General features: G+C 36.9%; 1 pseudogene; it reads left to right on the top strand.

Moving 5' to 3' along the window:
• Positions 1–1,562: 1,562 nt before the first annotated feature.
• Positions 1,563–16,520, top strand: LOC140627791 (large ribosomal subunit protein eL33 pseudogene; annotated as a pseudogene).
• Positions 16,521–18,629: the final 2,109 nt, after the last annotated feature.

Here is an 18,629-nt window from a genome sequence, read left to right on the forward strand (position 1 = left end):
ATAACTAAATAATAACTCTAGGGTCAGGAAAGGCTTACCAGAAGCTGGAGCTGAGTCCTGAAAGATTTGAAGCAAAATCATCTTAGATACAACTATGTGGAGCTGGTTAAAAATGTTCTAGAAATTCTATGATCTGTCTCCCTTTCTGATATTTCCCACACATTTCTTCCCCCTTCCCTTATATTCCCTTTCACTATTATTTATATTCCCCAAATGAATGAGAACATATAATGTTTGTCCTTCTCCGACTGGCTTACTTCACTCAGCATAATACCCTCCAGTTCCATCCACGTTGAAGCCAATGGTGGGTATTTGTCATTTCTAATAGCTGAGTAATATTCCATTGTATACATAAACCACATCTTCTTTATCCATTCATCTTTCGTTGGACACCGAGGTTCCTTCCACAGTTTGGCTATCATGGCCATTGCTGCTATAAACATCGGGGTGCAGGTGTCCCGGCATTTCACTGCATCTGTATCTTTGGGGTAAATCCCCAGCAGTGCAATTGCTGGGTCGTAGGGCAGGTATATTTTTAACTGTTTGAGGAACCTCCACACAGTTTTCCAGAGTGGCTGCACCAGTTCACATTCCCACCAACAGTGTATGAGGGTTCCCTTTTCTCCACATCCTCTCCAACATGTGTCGTTTCCTGCCTTGTTAATTTTCCCCATTCTCACTGGTGTGAGGTGGTATCTCATTGTGGTTTTGATTTGTATTTCCCTGATGGCAAGTGAGACATGAACAGAAATCTCACAGAGGAAGACATAGAAATTCTATGAAAGGATAGCTCTGAGTATGGGAAGATGTTGAGGATAGGTTAGGTTTTGGACAGATGTGTGAGTGGTGGAGGTAATTTCAGGTGAGGAAAATTGCAGACATAAAGCTTTAAATGAAAACTTAAAAAAATTAAAGTGTCTTTTTATATTTGAAAGAAAAAAAGAATGCTTTTGAAAATCTCTAGAATGAGTGACAGGAATATGTGTGTGCTGTATGAAAATCAGGACGCTGAAGTAGTTAGAGGGCAAAAACATCAAAGTCCACTTTCAATCATACTTATTCATTATATGTCTGCACATATCATACACTTCCCAACTCCCCTTGTCCCTTTATAACTTGTCCTTTTTTTGAAGTCCTACATCATTTACATAACTGGAGGGATTTTTCTGGTGCCTGAGGAAACTTGGTCTTAATATGAAAAAAAGTGTTCCACACCCCTTAGCATTAATGTTACGGTCATTGTACATGCGCTTCCCAAATGACTTTTATGAGAAATGGCAGTGTTCCCTTTGGACCCATCTGATTCCTAGCATGATTCATAGTCCTATCAGGCAGTGTGCACCAATGAGAGAGTGAGTCAAGGTCAGAGCCACTGACAAGAAAAAGATTGGAGTGATAATGTCGTAAAATGAACCTGAGCTGAGGGTTTGGCTTTTTACCTCTCTAGAAATTTGAATTACCTGGGTTGTGATCTGGAAACGTGTACATTGCTTTTCAAATCATCATTTGTACTGCTGTTTCCAAAATTGTATTGTGACTTGTTTAGTTCTTCCCTTGTGTTCATGTCACGAAAGAGAATAGCTGAATGGTATCATGCCTTACCAAGTGACAAGTGTACCAACCTTGGTAGGGAATCCCATGTGGCCTTAAAGAGGTAGGCCATCGACAGTGAATCTAATCAAACTTTTGCCAGGGGAATCTCTGAGGAGGTTGTCAAAGACCTGTGCCAAGAGCTAAAAGTACTTGTTACACCATTTTGCTACTTATAGAGTGTGATCTACATGCAGTTAGTTAGTGTGGTGTGGAATGGTACTCTCACTGGCTAGCAGTTCTTTGTATTTATGTATGTATACTTACGTTTGCTTTTGAATATCCTTTTCCTCCTGTATGCCTTTTCTCCCACAGTCCTGGCGGTGGGCCCTTACTCATTCTTCAGGCTATCACCCCAGTCATTAATGCTGGGAGGCTGTGATTCTTTTCTCCTAGGTAGAGCTTGTCATCCCTTTTTTGTGGCCCAACTATAACATGTACATTCCTATGTCATTGAACTTAGCGTGCTTTCTTGTAACATGTTTCTTTACATCCTCATCTCTCCTTGTAACTAATATACTCTTTGAAGGAAGGAGCTTTGGTGGTAGTCTTTGAAGCTGAGTGCCTAGCATGGTTAGTATGAAATGTTTTGGGAAATGAATTGAGTGTTGCTCTCTCTGTCACATAACTGTGACATGTTCAGTCTTCAATGGTAATAGAAAAGTTTCCTTTGACTTGGGGTAAAGACCCCATCTGTGACCCCAAATACTTCCTAATAGAACCTAATGTATTTTATTATAATTTTCTTTTCTATCTCTGTTTCTTATGATCCTTTTGGTACAGGGATTGTGCCATATTCATCTCTGTACCCCCCAAAGCCTAGTGTCTACATGGTTTAGAGTGTATACTCAATAAATGTTGGATGGATGGATAAATGGATGGATAGGGGGATGGGTAGATGATTATTGGAAATAATGTGATGGAACAGTGACTTGGAATTACAATATCTGGATGTAATTCCCAGTTCTATCTATTATTAACTGCTTGATTTTGAGCAAGTCACTTCACTGTTTGAAGTCTTAGTTTCTCAATTATAAAGTAGAAACAATAATCCTTATTCTGCTTTCCTCAGTGGATTAGTGCAAAGAAAAAGATCAAAATAAAATAATAGCTGTGAGATTTAAAAGATACTTTTAATGGTCTTTGCAAAGTTATGGGTGATTAAAAAAGAAAAGCAAGTCAAAGAATGACCTAACTTTATCATTTCTATGTAAAGCTAGAATAGTCTTTTTTACAAGATTTAAAAATTCTTTTGATAGTGGGACACAACGCACTGATGCTGGGATAGATGAAAGGCAGACTTCTGTTATTATAGCTCTGAATGAGAAAAGGCTGCAAGGCAGGGCCACACAGCAGGTTGTGTTTGGGGATAGGGTAACAGCAAGCTTGGAGCTATAGAGGGCAGCTTATGTATCACAAGTGGGATAGGGCTAGCTAGGTTTTGTGGGCTCCCTGTGGATTGGCTAATTTGAATAAATTCTTGTATTCCTGGGGGCTTTTCCTAGTTGTCTGGTACCTGGCCCTTGGGGCAGTTAGGGCAGATACAGAGTGTGTGAGCCTGAGAAGCAAAGTAGTTGGGATATGGACTTAATTAGCTGTTCAAGAAGACGAACTGGCATCTAGCCAGGGCCTCAAAACTGGGTTAAGACAGCCTTTAAAAAATATATTAAAATCTAAGGATCTCTAAAGCACATATTTTATTTATAACATCTACATGAGAAATGTTTTTCCTTTTTTTTTTGAGAAATGTTTTTTTTTTTTTCCCATAGAGACTCCTAGTTTCCATCTAAATCAGTGGATAATATAGATACTGAGGACAGTGGTGGGGGTGCTGTCATCTAAACATGTCTAAATCTCACCTCTGTTTCACTCAAGCTTCCTGATAAAACTGAAGCATTATAGACATACTTCAGACTTTGGATTTTAATCCTCTGCTTTCAAAATTTGTTTATTAGTTTTCTGATCATATAATACCAAAATACAATGTTGTTGCTAAGATTGAGGATTATATATAAGGTACTTATCACAGGGATTTTAACTGTTTGGTCATCTTTAATGAATAAATGGATCTAGGCAACATTTAACAGTAGGTGCTAAAAAATTACAAAAGAGAAACAACCTGAGAGAATATACCCTCACATAGCAGTACACAAAGCTCCTATAAAATCCTCTTGTGAAAGAAATACCAATGAACAGGAAATACAGAAGACAGAAGAACATATTAATGAAAATCAAATAGATGAAATCAGCAAAACCCAGACAGTCGAAAGTTGTTCAGGGAAATTATGCTAGTTTCCTGTGGCTGCTGTAACAAAAGTCTGGATAATTGTAGTATTAAAAAAGCAGAAATTGGGCGTCTGGCTGGTTCAGTGGTTGAGCGTCTGCCTTCAGCTCAGGTCGTTAACCCCGGGGTCCTGGGATCGAGTCCCACATCGGGCTCCCTGCATGGAACCTGCTTCTCCCTCTGCCTGTCTCTGCCTCTGTGTGTGTGTGTGTCTCTCATGAATAAATACAATCTTTTTTAAAAAGCAGAAATTTATTCTCTTGCAATTCTGAAGGCCAGAAGTTTGAAATAAGAATCACTAGGCTGAAATCAGAGTGTCAGCAGGGCCACCGTCTCCCCAAAGCTTCTAGAAAAGATTCTGTTCCTTGTCTCCTCCATCTTCTGGTGGCTGCCAGCATTCCTTGTTTTGTGGCCCACTTCAGGAGCACTACATCTCTGTGCCCCTGATCATATTGGATTCTTTTTATGTATGAGAGGTGTAAACCTCTCTCTGCCTCTCACTTGTAAAGATCTTTGTGATTGCACATAGGGGTTGCCCAGATAATCTAGGATAATCTCCCTTTTGCAGAATCCTTAATTTAACAATATCTACACCCCCTCCTTTTGCCATATAAGCTTACATTCTAGGTTTCCACAGATTAGGATGTGCATATCTTTGAGAGGAGGTATTTTTCAGCCTACCACAGAAAACAATCCAGTTTTCTATTAAAAAAAGGGAAAGAGGGACGCCTAGATGGCTCAACGTTGAGCATCTGCCTTCGGCCCAGGGCATGACCCCAGAGTCCCGGGATTGAGTCCCACATTGGGCTCCCTGCATGGAGCCTGCTTCTCCCTCTGCCTGTGTCTCTGCCTCTCTCTGTGTGTGTCTGTCATGAATAAATAAATAAGATCTTTTTTTAAAAAAAAAAGAGGGAAAGGGGAAGCCTGGGTGGCTCAGCGGTTGAGCGCCTGCCTTTGGCCCAGAGTGTGATCCTGGAGACTGGGGATCAAGTCCCATGTTGCGCTCCCCGCAGGGAGCCTGCTTCTCCCTCTGCCTGTGTCTCTGACTCTCTGTCTCTCTCTCTCTCTCTCTCTCTCTCTCTCTCATGAATAAATAAAATCTTTTTAAAAAGAGGGAAAGGATAGAAAGGTGAACTATAGATTATAAAAGATTTCAGATATATACAAACCAATTTCAATATATGGAACTTGATCCTGATTCAAACAAATACATTAAAAAAATAGAAGATAACTAAGGAGTTTGAAGTGTTATTTCATGATGATAAAGAATTATTACTTTTTTTCTAGGATATAGTGGCACAATGGTAGTTTTTAATGACAGAATCCTTATCTTTGGAAATACAGAATGGAATAGTCAATTACGAATTGAACAATATATTTCCATAAGAGCAAGATTTAATAAAAATGTATTATAAATGTTGGGAAGTTGTAACAGCTAAATAATAGCTGCTATTGCTTTTTAAATATTTTATTTATTTATTCATGAGAGACACAGAGGCAGAGACATAGACAGAGGGAGAAGCAGGCTGCTCACAGGGAGCCTGATGAGGCCCAGGATCAGGCCCTGGGCCGAAGGCAGATGTTCAACCGCTGAGCCACTCAGGTGTTCCAGTAGCTGCTATTATGAGAATTACAATCCATTTTTGAAATTAATGAGACCAATATTTCAGTGGAAAGAGAATTATGTTTTAATAACTCATTGGGCTTTTATATATGTTTGATATTTTATTTATATTTTCTCTGATTTACATATTTATTCATCATAAGTAGTCAAATAGCAATTGATCATACACCCACTTGCATATATGTGTTAAAATATATGTACATATTAGTTATGATTCTCCACAGAAACAGAACCAATAGGATATGTGTATATGTATGTTTGTACTTGTGTGTTTTGCGTGTGTATAATATTTTATTATAAGGTATTGGATCACATGATTATGGAGGTTGAAAAGCCTCAGGATATGCAGTTGGCAGGCTGGAGACCTAGGAGAACTGGTGTTATAGTTAGAGTCTATACCAAAGGAATGAGAATCAGGAGAACCAATGGCATAGTTCTTGTCCAAAGCTCAGCAGGCCTGAGACTCAGGAAGAATCAATTTTTCAGTTCACTTTCAAAGGCAGGAAAAAAAGCCAATGTCCCAGCTCAAACCACTCAGGCAGCAAAATTCCTTCTTACTTAGCCTTTTTGTTCTATTTAGGTCTTCAATTGACTGGATGAGGGCCAATCACATTAGGGAGGACAACATGCTTTACTCAGTCTCCCAATTCAAATGTTAACCTCATCTAAAAAGATCCTCACAGAAATACTCAGAAAGTTTGACGAAATATCTTGGTACCATGTGGTCCACAAATTGACACATAAAATTAACCATCACACATGTATATGTTATAGACTTCGTATATGTGTGTATATATGCATATATTATACACACACATAATTTTTCTTACTTGATGTCTATTTTAGGTCAGATTCTCCTGAAAACCAGACTCAGAAGTAAATATTTTATGTTGGATGTTTATTGAATGCTCCCAGGTTCAACATCTATGGAAGACTGAATAAAGCAGAATTGGGCACAGCAAGAAGGTGAAGCACAGTACAGTCGCAACAGAGCCAACCCCATAGGGAACTATAGAACTTGGATGACTCTTCAGAACAGTCTTTAATTGAGACAAAGGAATTGGACCTTTTTATTCCCATACTGACTACTCATTGTGTATACTTTGCCCTTAAGAAGGGGCCATAACTGTGAACAAAGTGGTTCTCCTTAGCCAAGGGCTAGTCCCAGATAGGGTCTCACATTGAGCCTGCAGCAGCTAGCCATCTTGGAACCTATGAAAATGAGTGCATTGAAGGGGGGCTATAAGCAGCACATCACTCCATCCACTACAATCCACCCCTTTTCCCATCCAGATCCACTTACTGCATGTTCACATGATATGAGAATAGCCTCTCCTAGATTCTGATTGGTCTATTTTCCTGGGAAAACTTACAAAAGGAAGGTTAGTGGTCTAATAAATAGCCCCTGCTGCTGTAATTTATCTCAGAAATACAACTGATATTCATTTTTTCCATCTTCCACTACCCATTCTAGATTTTCTTAGACTAAGCATGTATTCTGGACTAGATGTCTTTCTTGGAGGTGTGATGCAGACACTTATCTTTAAGCCTCTTGGCTGTTCTGCTTGTCTATTTATCATAATTGGGTAAAGTAGCAGCAAAAGACACATCATTGGATTACTGGGTGCTGAGCATATTCTTCTCTGCCCCCATTATTTAACAGCAGCCCAATCTCATACTGATTATCAGGTTCAATTACCCCTATTGTGATGCTGAGTTCTTTTTGTACCTGTTGCTCTCTTAGTATGAAAGACTCAAAGAAACTGCAGCATCATAAATTGTAAGTTTAGTAGTAGTGTTACTATTACCTTGGTGAAAGCATTCCTTATATAGAAGCCAAGACCCCCTAGAACTAGAATAAAGAAATTTCAGGGATGGGAAGCACAAATTTCTTAGTGGGTCACAGGAAGTAATTATTAGCAGAGCCATTCCTAATATCACCCATTGGTTCCTAGACTCATCAATTCTACCTTTTGGTAATACAGCACCATTTAATGGTCAGCGATTTAGAGTGTCAACTCCAAGCTCTAGTTTCAGCTTTACCCTTGGAAAGTCATTCCAGGGCCATAACATACATCCTAACAAATTTAAAAGAGTAGAAATTTTACAATGTCTGCTCTCTGAGCACAATGGAATTAAACTGGCACAATGGAACTGATAGCAAGAGGACAACTGAAAAATCCCCAAATATGTGGAGATAAATCAAACACATCTAAAAACATCTAGGTCAAAGAAATCTAAAGAAAAAATTAAAAATATCTTGAATTAAAATGAAGATGCATTTTTGAAAGATTTATTCACTTATGTGAGAGAGTGGGGGGAGGGGCAGATGGAGAGGGAGAGAGAGAATCTCAAGCAGACTCCCCACTCACTGCAGTGCCCAATGTGGGGCTCAGTCCCACATCCCTGGGATCATGACCTGAGGCAAAACCAAGAGTTGGACGCTCAACCAACTGTGCCACCCAGGTGCCCCTAAAATGAAAACACAATTTTTTTTTTTTGAAAACACAATTTATCAAAATTTGTGGGATGCAGTGAGAGCAGTTCCTAGAGGGAGATTTCTAGCATTGAATTCATATTTTAAAAAGAAGAAAGGTCTAAAATCAATAATCTAAATTTTCACCTTAGGAAACTAGAAAAAGAGCAAATTAAATCCAAAGTAAGCAGAAGAAAAGAAAAGTTCTGCAGATCCAAGAGTAAATGACAATTATATAAAGTACACATAAAACTAGATGTTTTATTTTATTTAATTTATTTATTTTAAAGATTTTTTATTTATTTATTCATAGAGACACAGAATGAGAGACAGAGGCAGAGATACAGGCAGAAGGAGAAGCAGGCACCGTGCAGAGAGCCTGATGTGGGACTCGATCCAGGGTCTCCAGGATCACACCCTGGACTGCAGGCAGCGCTAAACCGCTGCACCACCAAGGCTGCCCAAAACTAGATGTTTTATAATTAAAGTCTCATGTTCTTTTTTTTTAAGATTTTATTTATTTATTCATGAGACACACACACACACACACACACACACACAGAGGCAGAGACACAGGCAGAGGAAGAAGCAGGCTCCATGCAGGAAACCCGATGTGGGACTTGATCCCGGCTCCCCAGGATCAGGCCCTCGGCTGAAGGCAGTGCTAAACCACTGAGCCACCTGGGCTGCCCAAGTCTCATGTTCTTATTAGACATTTCTTGAAACTATCGTAAGTGCAATACAAGATTAAGTATAGATAGACAAGGTAGTGAAAATATTACTATAAAGAAAAATTTAAAACCCCTTTATTATTCTAAAAAGCACAAGAAGATTGAAGAACAGAAAAGTTTTGTTTATGTAACTGATTTCTTGTCTCCAGACTCAATAGGAGCCTGGTCTGAAGCATTCCTCTACCAAAATGTCAAGTTGAAGTTAATGACGACTATTTACTGAGTTCCTATATATATCTGGCACTATGTCTTGTGCTTTATATGTATTCTGTATTAAACAACAACTTTATTGAGTTGCTATGGCTATTTTCCTCATTGTACGATTATAGGATCTAGAAACTTTTATCTCAGCAGGCCATAGAAACAAGAATATTTCAGCAAAACATCTGCTAGGCTTATGAAAAAGGCACTGCAGATTTTACTGTTGTGTTTAATCGTTTGTGAATCTCAGTTTTACTTCTGTCTCTTTCTGGAGAATGAGAGACTGTGGAGTGCTCAGTTTAAAAAATTATAGCAATGACCAATAACATTTGAAACAGACAATTAATAGAGAAAAATCAATGAAACCAAATGCTGGATCTTCGTAAAGATCAATAAAGTCAATAAGCCAATAGCCAGTCCACTTATAAAAAAAAGAAAGAGATTACAGATTACTAATATCAGAAATGAAAGAGAAGAAAGACATCATTATAGAAACCATGGAAATTAAAAGGATAATAATGAATACTGTGAACAACTCAGTGCTCACAAATTTGTCAACCAGGTGAAATGGACCAATTCCTTGAATGACGGAATCTTCAGACTCTCACAGTGGAAGAAATAGGCAATCTGAATAGGCCTATGTATGTTAAAGAAATTGAATCAATAATTAATATCCTTCCAAAAGTAAAATCACTGCACCCAGATAATCTTACTGGTGAGTCTTACCAGATAGTTAAGGAAGAAATTATACCACTTATCTATAGTCTCTTTCAGAGGATGGAAGCAGAGGGGATACTTCTTAACTAATTCTATGAGGGCAGTGTTACTCTTACACCAAAGCCAGACAAAGACATTACCAGAAAAGAAAACTAGGGGCTAATACCTCCCATGAGCATAGATGCAAAAGTCCTCAACAAAACATTAGCAAATCAAAATTTTTAAATTACATAAAAAGAATTATACATGACAAAATGAGGTTTATCCCAGGTATGCAAGGCTGGTTCAGTATTTAAAAATTAATTAATGTAATCTATCACATCAACAGGCTAAGAAAGAAAAATCACATGGTTTTTATTAATTAGATGCAGAGAAAGCATTTGACAAAATCCAACACTCATTCATGATAAAAACTCTCAGAAAATTAGAAATAGAGGGGAACTTTCTAAACTTGATAAAGAATATCTACAAAAACCCTACAGCTAACATCATAATTAATACTGGGAAACTGGAAGTTTTCCCACTAAGATAGGTACAAAGCAAGGGTGTACCCACTTACCACTCCTTTTCAACATCATACTGAAGTCCTTGCTAATTCAATAAGGCAAGAAAAGGAAATATGTGTGTGTGTATATGTAAAACTCTTTGTTTTCAGATGATATAACTATGTAGAAAATCCGAAAGAATTGACAAAAAGCTTATGAAATTAATAAGCAATTACAGCAAGGCTGCAGGATACAAGGTTAATATACTTTCCTCTTTGCCAACAATGTACAAGTGGAGCTTCAAATTAAAACAATGCTAGCACCGAAAACATTAGCATCCAAATGAATGAAATACTTAAATGTAAATCTAACCAAATATGTACAAGATTTAAAGGAGGAAAACTGCAAAACTGCAAAACTCTGATGAATTAAATAGATATACCATATTCATGGGTAGGAATACAGAATATTATCAAGATGTCATTTCTTCCCAATTTGATCTGTAGATTTAATGCAATCCCACTCAAAATCCCAGCAAGTTATTTTATGGATACCAACAAACTGATTATAAACTTTATATGGAGAGACAGCCTCTATCACCTCAGGATGGTCTCTAGTTGATAGTAAGAAGATCTTGCTTTTACAAGAGATGAATTCTTCCAACAACCATGCAAGCTTGGAATAAAATCCTCCAAAGAAATACGCAAGCTTGGAGAAAATCTTGAGCCCCAGGAAGGAATGCTGCCTGGTTGGCACCTTGATTGTACCCTGTGAGAGGTCCTGAAGCAGAGGACCCATTTGAACCATGTCTTGATTCCTAACCCATGGAAACTGTGGTTGAATAAATGTGTATTGTTTTGAGCACTAAGCTTATGGCTATTTGTTACAGAGAATTATGAAATGAATATAGTCACCCTGTAGGTTTCTCAAAACTGCTAGTTCCATTGCTGCAGATTGTTTTGGTAGATAGATTATCCTTTGGACCTTTCTGCAAAATATAATGAGTTACTGAGTTTTCTGGCCTTATATAGTAAATCTACTCTAGCATGCCTGCTTCTCGAGCTTTTTGATTCCTTCCCCTACCATCTACCATGGCAATCCTGGCATGTATTTTTCAGTTAGAGTGGTCACTTTTTCCATGTTTCTAGAAGCCATCCTAGTAGCATGTCATCACTTTCCCCTGCTTTTGCTAGATTATTAAACCCTTCATAATGGGGAATTTCTCCCATATTGATAAACTCACCACTTCCAACTATATTCTGTTCTCCTTGATTCAGTGTCTTCAGGGTCTAGCCCCATATATACCCCCTGCTAGATCCTCTAGTTCATTCAGTGTATAGTTACTTTTCCTTCTTTTGGCCAGATCAATACTTTCCCCAACCAGGTTATGATGTGACTTTACCTTAGTTAAAGACACATGTTGGCCAGAAAGGGAGGTGGGAATTGAGAGAGGATCCTGAATTGCCTTGCAAGGCAGAGGCCTGTGCATTGTCTTTAAGCAAAGGGTGAATACTATTTTATTTTTATTGGATTATAATTGACATACAATATTATATTAGTTTTAGATATGTAAGGTAGTGATTCAATATTTTTGTATATTATGAAATTATAACCATGATAGGTAGGTATAGTTATCATCTGTCACCATGCAAAGTTATAATAGTATTATTGACTATATGACTTATTTTATAACTAGAAGTTTGTATCTCTTAACACCCTTCATGTATTTCACCTGTTCCTGAACCCTTCCCCCACCCCCGCTCTGGCAACTACCGGTTTGTTCTCTATATCTGTGAATCTGTTTCTGTTTGTTTGTTCATTTTGTTTTTTAGATTGCACATGTAAGTGAAATCACATGGTGTTTGTCTTTCTCTGTATGACTTATTTCACTTTACATAATACCCTCTAGCTCCATCCATGTTGCAAATGGCAAGATTTCGTTCTTTATGGCTGAATAAGGGTGAATGCTACTTTAACAGAGAGCAGTGGACCCCTGGTGGGTTCAAGGTAATCTGAGGATTGAAGAATTTCAAGTATATTGATGCAGATGTCCTTATCTCCAGAATCAGAGTCCCTTTTCTTCCTTGTGATTGCCCTTTGATATAGTATCAAGAATTCCAGCTTCTCTAGATCCTCCCCTTTTATAATTAAGTCTGCCCTCTAGCTGCAGTTTTTTTTATATGCTGCCTTGGAAGTCCTCTGGCTGCTGACTGCCGCCAGGGAGGGGCCATAATTTTGGGCAAGGTGGCTTTTTTAGGTCAAGGTCAAGTCCCAGAGAGGGATGTGGCTGTGAGCCATTAGAAGACCTCACTCCTGCAAATGGGGGAAAGAGTGGCTTGATCCTGATGGGGATATCTGGCTAGAGACTGCACCATGTACTACGATTTCTAAAGCCTGTGATTATGGATTGTATTGCAGTTAAGAAGGTTTTCTTTTCAAGCTTAAATAGTTTTTCAATAGAACACTTAAAACAGAATGAACCATTTAACTATATTTTTTCAGACAATAAATATTTATGGAATGTTTACTACTCCAGGCACTATGATGGGCACCATGGATACAACCATAAACACTACACAATTGAAAGTATAAAACCATCCCCTTCAGTCCTGCCAGATGGAGACTGTGAATTAGAAACATCCTTGACTTAGAATTTAGTCATTATAAACATTATTTTTAAGGCTTCAGTTGTATCTTTCTGTAGTTGAGGGAAAGGCCAGAAAGAAGTGTATGGCTCAGCAATCACGTTATTTTCCACTCAAAATCAGCTAAAAAAATCTGAAAGGGAAGAAGGTATTAAGGAGATAAAGAGAAGGAACTAACACTTCTCTGCATAGTATAATAAACTAACAGTGTAGCAGGGGCTGTCCTGCAGTTGATAGGTTGGACTGTGCTGTCCTTGAGAATTACTGTTTTTTTTTTTCATTTTTTAGTTGGTTTTACTAAGGTATAGCTTACATACAATAAGTTTCACCAAATTTAAGTGTACAATTTGATGAGCTTCAATAAATGAATATAATTATGTGACTCGTACCAAAATCAAGATACAGGACATTTTCATAACCTCCCAAGTTTTCTTGTGCTCTTTTCAATTTATCTCTTCCCTATGGATCAGATTTTTGTCACTGTGATTTTGCCTCTTCCGTAATATCATATAAATAAAATTTTACAGTATTTGAGGTTTTTTTCCACTTAGCATAACCCTTTCAAGATTGATCAACAAAGACTTGTATGTAATTATTTATGTCAGCATTATTCAAAATAGCCCCAAACTGGAAACAATCCAAATGCCCATCAATTAGTTAAAAGATAAAAGAACTGTTACACTCATACAGTGGAATACATCTCAGCAATGAAATACACAAACAACTGATAAATACAATAAGGGTCTGCTATTTTATATATATACTAAATTATTGGGGTTTTTTACTGATAAATTTAACTTAACAAAGATAGGGGAAGAAAATTATTCATTGTCTTGGTACAGCTAAGTGTTCAAATGGGCTTGGATGCTGAGCAGCCAAAAAGTGACAAATAACTACTACTCTTGTTTCCCAAGAGTGATGCCTTTAGCTAATCTGTCTGTATCCTCAAGATTTTTCTTTGTTATGACCAACATTTACTCTTTTGTGAGTTGACTTGTCAGGATTAGGGAAGAGCCAGACTGATAAATGTAAAATCTACTGTGAGACTCTAAGATGTCACACTGGTCACTGGTATGAGCAAACACTTTAGGAAATTGATTCATTTGTAACAAGCATCTTAAATATAACCATACATATTGACTGGGTTTACTTATGGAATTCTATCTTATGAAAATAGAAATGCAAAAAAAGAAAAAGAAATGCAATCAGGGCTATTACAGTGATGTTCAATGTACTTTTATTTTATATTAAGATTCACACTTGGTATTCTGCAGGTCTGTGGGTTTTGACAAACTCATAATGTCATGTAGACGCCATTGTAGTATCATGCAAAATAGTTTCACTGTTGTAAAAATCCCTGTGCTCCACCTATTTATCCCTTTGCTTCTCACCCCTCAATCCCTGGTGATCACTGATCTTTTTACTGTCTATATAGTTTTGCCATTACAGAATGCCATATAGTGGGAATAATATAGTACCTTTTAAAGATTTGCTTTTTTTCACTTAGCAATATGAATTTAATGCTCCTCCATTTCTTTTTGTGGCTTAATAGCTCATTTCACTCTATTGCTGAATAATATTCTATTATATAGATGTACCTCAGTTTGTTTAGCCGTTCAGCTATTGAAGAACAACTTGGTTCCTGGAAATTTGGGAGCATTTGTTGATAAGGCTGCTATAAATACTTGTGTACAGTTTTTGTCTGCATTTAAGATTTCAAATCAATTGGGTACAAATGATTGTACCCTTTTGGGTACAAAAAGAGTACAAATGTTATATGGTAAGAATATGCTTAGTTTTGTAAGAAACTGCCAAGCAGTCTTCCATTTGCATTCCCACCAGCAGTGAAAGAGAGTTCCTACTGTTCTATATCCTTGTCAGCATTTGTGTTGTCAGTGTTTTGGATTTTAGCCATTATAATAGGTGTGTAATAGTATCTCATTGTTTTAACTTGCAAATCCCTAACATATGGTGTTGAGCATCTTTACGCAGCTTATTTGCCATATGTGTATCTCTTTGTTGAGGTGTCTGTTTAGATATTTCACCCACATCTTAATTGGGTTGTTTGTTTCCATACTGGTGAGTTTTAAGAGTTCTTCAAATATTTTGGATACATGTCTTTTATCAGTTATGTGTTTTGAAAATATTGTATCCCAATTTGTGGATTTTTTTTTTCCATTCTGCTAACATTGTCTTTCCCAGAGCAGGAGGATTTAGTTCTAATGAAGTCCAACTTATTGATTTTTTTTCTTTTATGGATTCTGCTTTTAGAATTACATCTAGGGACGCCTGCATGGCTGAGTGGTTTAGCGTCTGCCTTTGGCTCAGGGCGAGATCCCGGGGTCCTGGAATCAAGTCTCACATCAGGCTCCCTGTAGGAAGCCTGCTTCTCCCTCTGCCTATGTCTCTGCTTCTCTCTTTCTCTCTCTGTGCCTCTCATGAATAAATAAATAAAATATTTTTAAAAAAGGAGTTACATCTAAAAATTTATTGCCAAACTCAAGTTCACCTGGATTTTCTCCAATATTGTCTTCTAGAATTTTATAGTTTTGTGTTTTATATTTAGGCCTATGATCCATTTTGTGTTAATTCTTGTGAAAAGTGTAAGAGGTATAAGGTCTGTGTCTAGAATCATTATTTTTTACATGTGGATATCTAATTTTTCTGGCACCATGTGTTGAAAAGACTTTATTTTTCCTCCATTGTGTTGCCTTTGCTTCTTTGTCAAAGATCAATTGACTATATTTGTTTGGATCTATTTCTGGACTCTTTAGTATATTCCACTGATCTATGTCTCTATTATTTCACCAATATCACACTGTCTTGATTATTGTAGTTTTAAAATAAGTCCTGACCTGAGTAGACATTTTTCCAAAGAAGACATACAGATGGCCAACAGACACATGAAAAGATACTCAACATCACTGAACACCAGGGAAATGCAAATCAAAACAGCAATGAGATATCACTTTACAACAGTCAGAATGGTGAAAATTGAAAACACAAGAAATAACAAGTGTTGCCAAGGATGCAGAGAAATAGGAACCCTTGAGCCCTATTGGTAGGAATGCAATTTGGTGTAGCCACTGTGGAAAACAGTATGGAGGTTCTCAAAAAATTAAAAATGGAATTACCATATGATCCAGTAGTTCCACTACTGGGTATTTACCCAGATAAAACAAAAACACTGATTAAAAAACATATATGCACCCCTTTGCTTATTGCAGCATTATTTATAATATCTAAGATATGGAAACAACCCAAAAGAATGAAATCTTTCCATTTGTAATGACATGGATGGAACTAGGTGGTATTATGCTATGTGAAATAAGTCAGTCATAGAAAGATAAATACCATATGATTTGACTCATATGTGGAATTAAAGAAACAAAACTTCTCTTTCTGCCAACCTGTGGGAGCCTGCTGGGAATAGGCTCCTGAAACAACATGTCTCAAAGGCCATTTTTGCTGGCTCTAAGCGAGGTCTCCAGAACCAGAGGGAGCACACAGCTCTTCTTAAAATTGTAGATGTTTATGCTCGAGATAAAATTGAATTCTATCTAGGCAAGAGATGTGCTTATGCATACAAAGTAAAGAACAACACAGTGACTCCTGGTGGCAAACCAAATAAAACCAGAGTGATCTGGGGAAAAGAAACTCCTGCTCCTGGAAACAGTGACATGGTTCATGCCAAATTCTGAAGGAGCTTTCCTGTTACAGCCATTGGCCACAGAATCTGTGTGATGCTGTATCCGTCAAGGATTTAAACTTAATATAAAAAATAGTGAAAGGGAATAAAGGGGAAAGGAGAAAAAAATGAGTGGGAAATATCAGAAAGGGAGACAGAACATGACAGTCTCCTAACTCTGGGAAACGAACTATGGGTGGTGGAAGGGGAGGTGGGTGGGGGGAGGGGGCACTTGATGGGATGAGCACTGGGTGTTATTCTATATGTTGGCAAATTGAACACCAATAAAAATTAAATTTATAAAAAAATTACTAACTTATGAAAATTTTTTAAAAAAGGTAAATAAATACAGGTGTAGATTTGTTCTCTTGTTAAAGAAAAGAAACTAACCAACAAAACAAAACAACAACAACAAAAAAAACCCCAGGCATTTAAGTAGAGAACAAACTGGTGGCTGCCAGAGGAGAGGTCGGCAGAGGGATGGTGAAATATATAAAGTACACACATCAAGATGAGCACCAAGAAATGTATAGAATTGTTGAATCATTATATTGTACACCTGAAACTAATATAACACAGTGTGTTAATTATACTTCAATAAAAGAAATAAACCAAATGAGCCTCGAAGTTGGATTGTTAGTTCTCCAACTTTGATCTTCTTCAATATTATATGGGCTATTCTGGTCCTTTGCTTTTCTATAGAAACTTTAGAATCAGTAAGTATCCACAAGTAGATTGGTGAGATTATTACTGGCATTGCATTAAATCTGTAGATCATTTAGGAAGAACCAACATGTTAATAATATTGAATATTCCTATCTGTGAACATGGAATATCTTCCCATTTATATAAATCTCTAATTTCTTTCATCAGAGTTTTGTACTTTTGCTCATATAGATCTTGTACATATGTTGTTAGACTTATACCTAAGTATTTCCTTTTTTCATACTAATGTAAATGGTGTTATGTTTTAAATTCCAAATTACAATTGTTCGCTGCTGGTATGTAGGAAAGCAATTGATTTATATATATTAACCTGTATCCTGCAACCTTGTTTTAATTGCTTTTGAGTCCCCATTTTTTGTTATTGCTAATTTTTTGAGATTTTTTATGAAGACAATAATGCAGTCTGAACAGTTTATTTCTTCCTTCTCAATTTACATATATTTTATTTCCATTCTTTATCTTATTGCATTAGTTAAGATTTCCAGCATAATTTTGAATAGGAACAGAGAGAAAATGCTTACATTGTTCCTAAAATTAGAGGGAAAGCATCTAGTTTTTATAATTAGGTATAATGTTACCTGTAGGTTTTTTGTATGCGCTTTTTATGAGATTGAGGAATTTCTCCTTTAAGTTGGCTGAGAATTTTTATCACAAATGGGTGTTGGATTTTGTAAATGTTTTTATGCATGTATGGATATATGACTTTATTTAGCCAGTTGATATGAAAAATTGCATTAATTGATTTGGGAGTATTGAACCAGCCTTACATACCTGGGATAAATCCCACTTGGTCATAGCGTATACCTCTTTTTATACATTGTTGGATTCTATTTACTAATATTCTGTTGAGGATTTTTGCATTTATGTTTATGAGAGACATTGGCCTATTGTTTTTCTTTTTTGTAATGTCTTTGTCTTTTTTGGTATTAAGGTAATGCTGGCTTTACAGGATAAGTTGGGAAGTGTGCCCTCTGCTTCTGTATTTTTCAGAACATTTTGGAGAGAATTGATCGCTACTTTCTCAAATATTTGTTAGAATATACTAGTGAAACTGTCTAAGCCTGCTACTTTCTTTGTAGGATGGCTATTAATTATTGATTCAATTTCTTTAATATACATAGTCTTTTCAGGTTATATGTTTCTCCTTTTGTGAGGCTCTATAGTTTGTATCTTTCAAAGAATTGGTCTATTTCACCTGGTTGTCAAATATGTGGGCATAGATTTGTCCCTACTATTTCCTTATTTTTCTTTTAGTATTTAAGGGATCAGCAGTGTTAGCCCTTTTCATTCTGATATTAATAATTTGTCTCCTCCCTTTTAAAGGCCTCTCAGGGAAGTGCATCTCCCCCTCCCCCCCAAAAGAAAGGAGCAACTCAAACAGATATTTGTGCACCCATGATCATAGCAGAATTATTCACAATAATCAAAAGGTAGAAAGAACCCAAGTGTCCCTCTGTGGATG

Source organism: Canis lupus, chromosome X, assembly GCF_048164855.1.
Source record: "Canis lupus baileyi chromosome X, mCanLup2.hap1, whole genome shotgun sequence".
Lineage (NCBI taxonomy): Eukaryota > Metazoa > Chordata > Mammalia > Carnivora > Canidae > Canis > Canis lupus.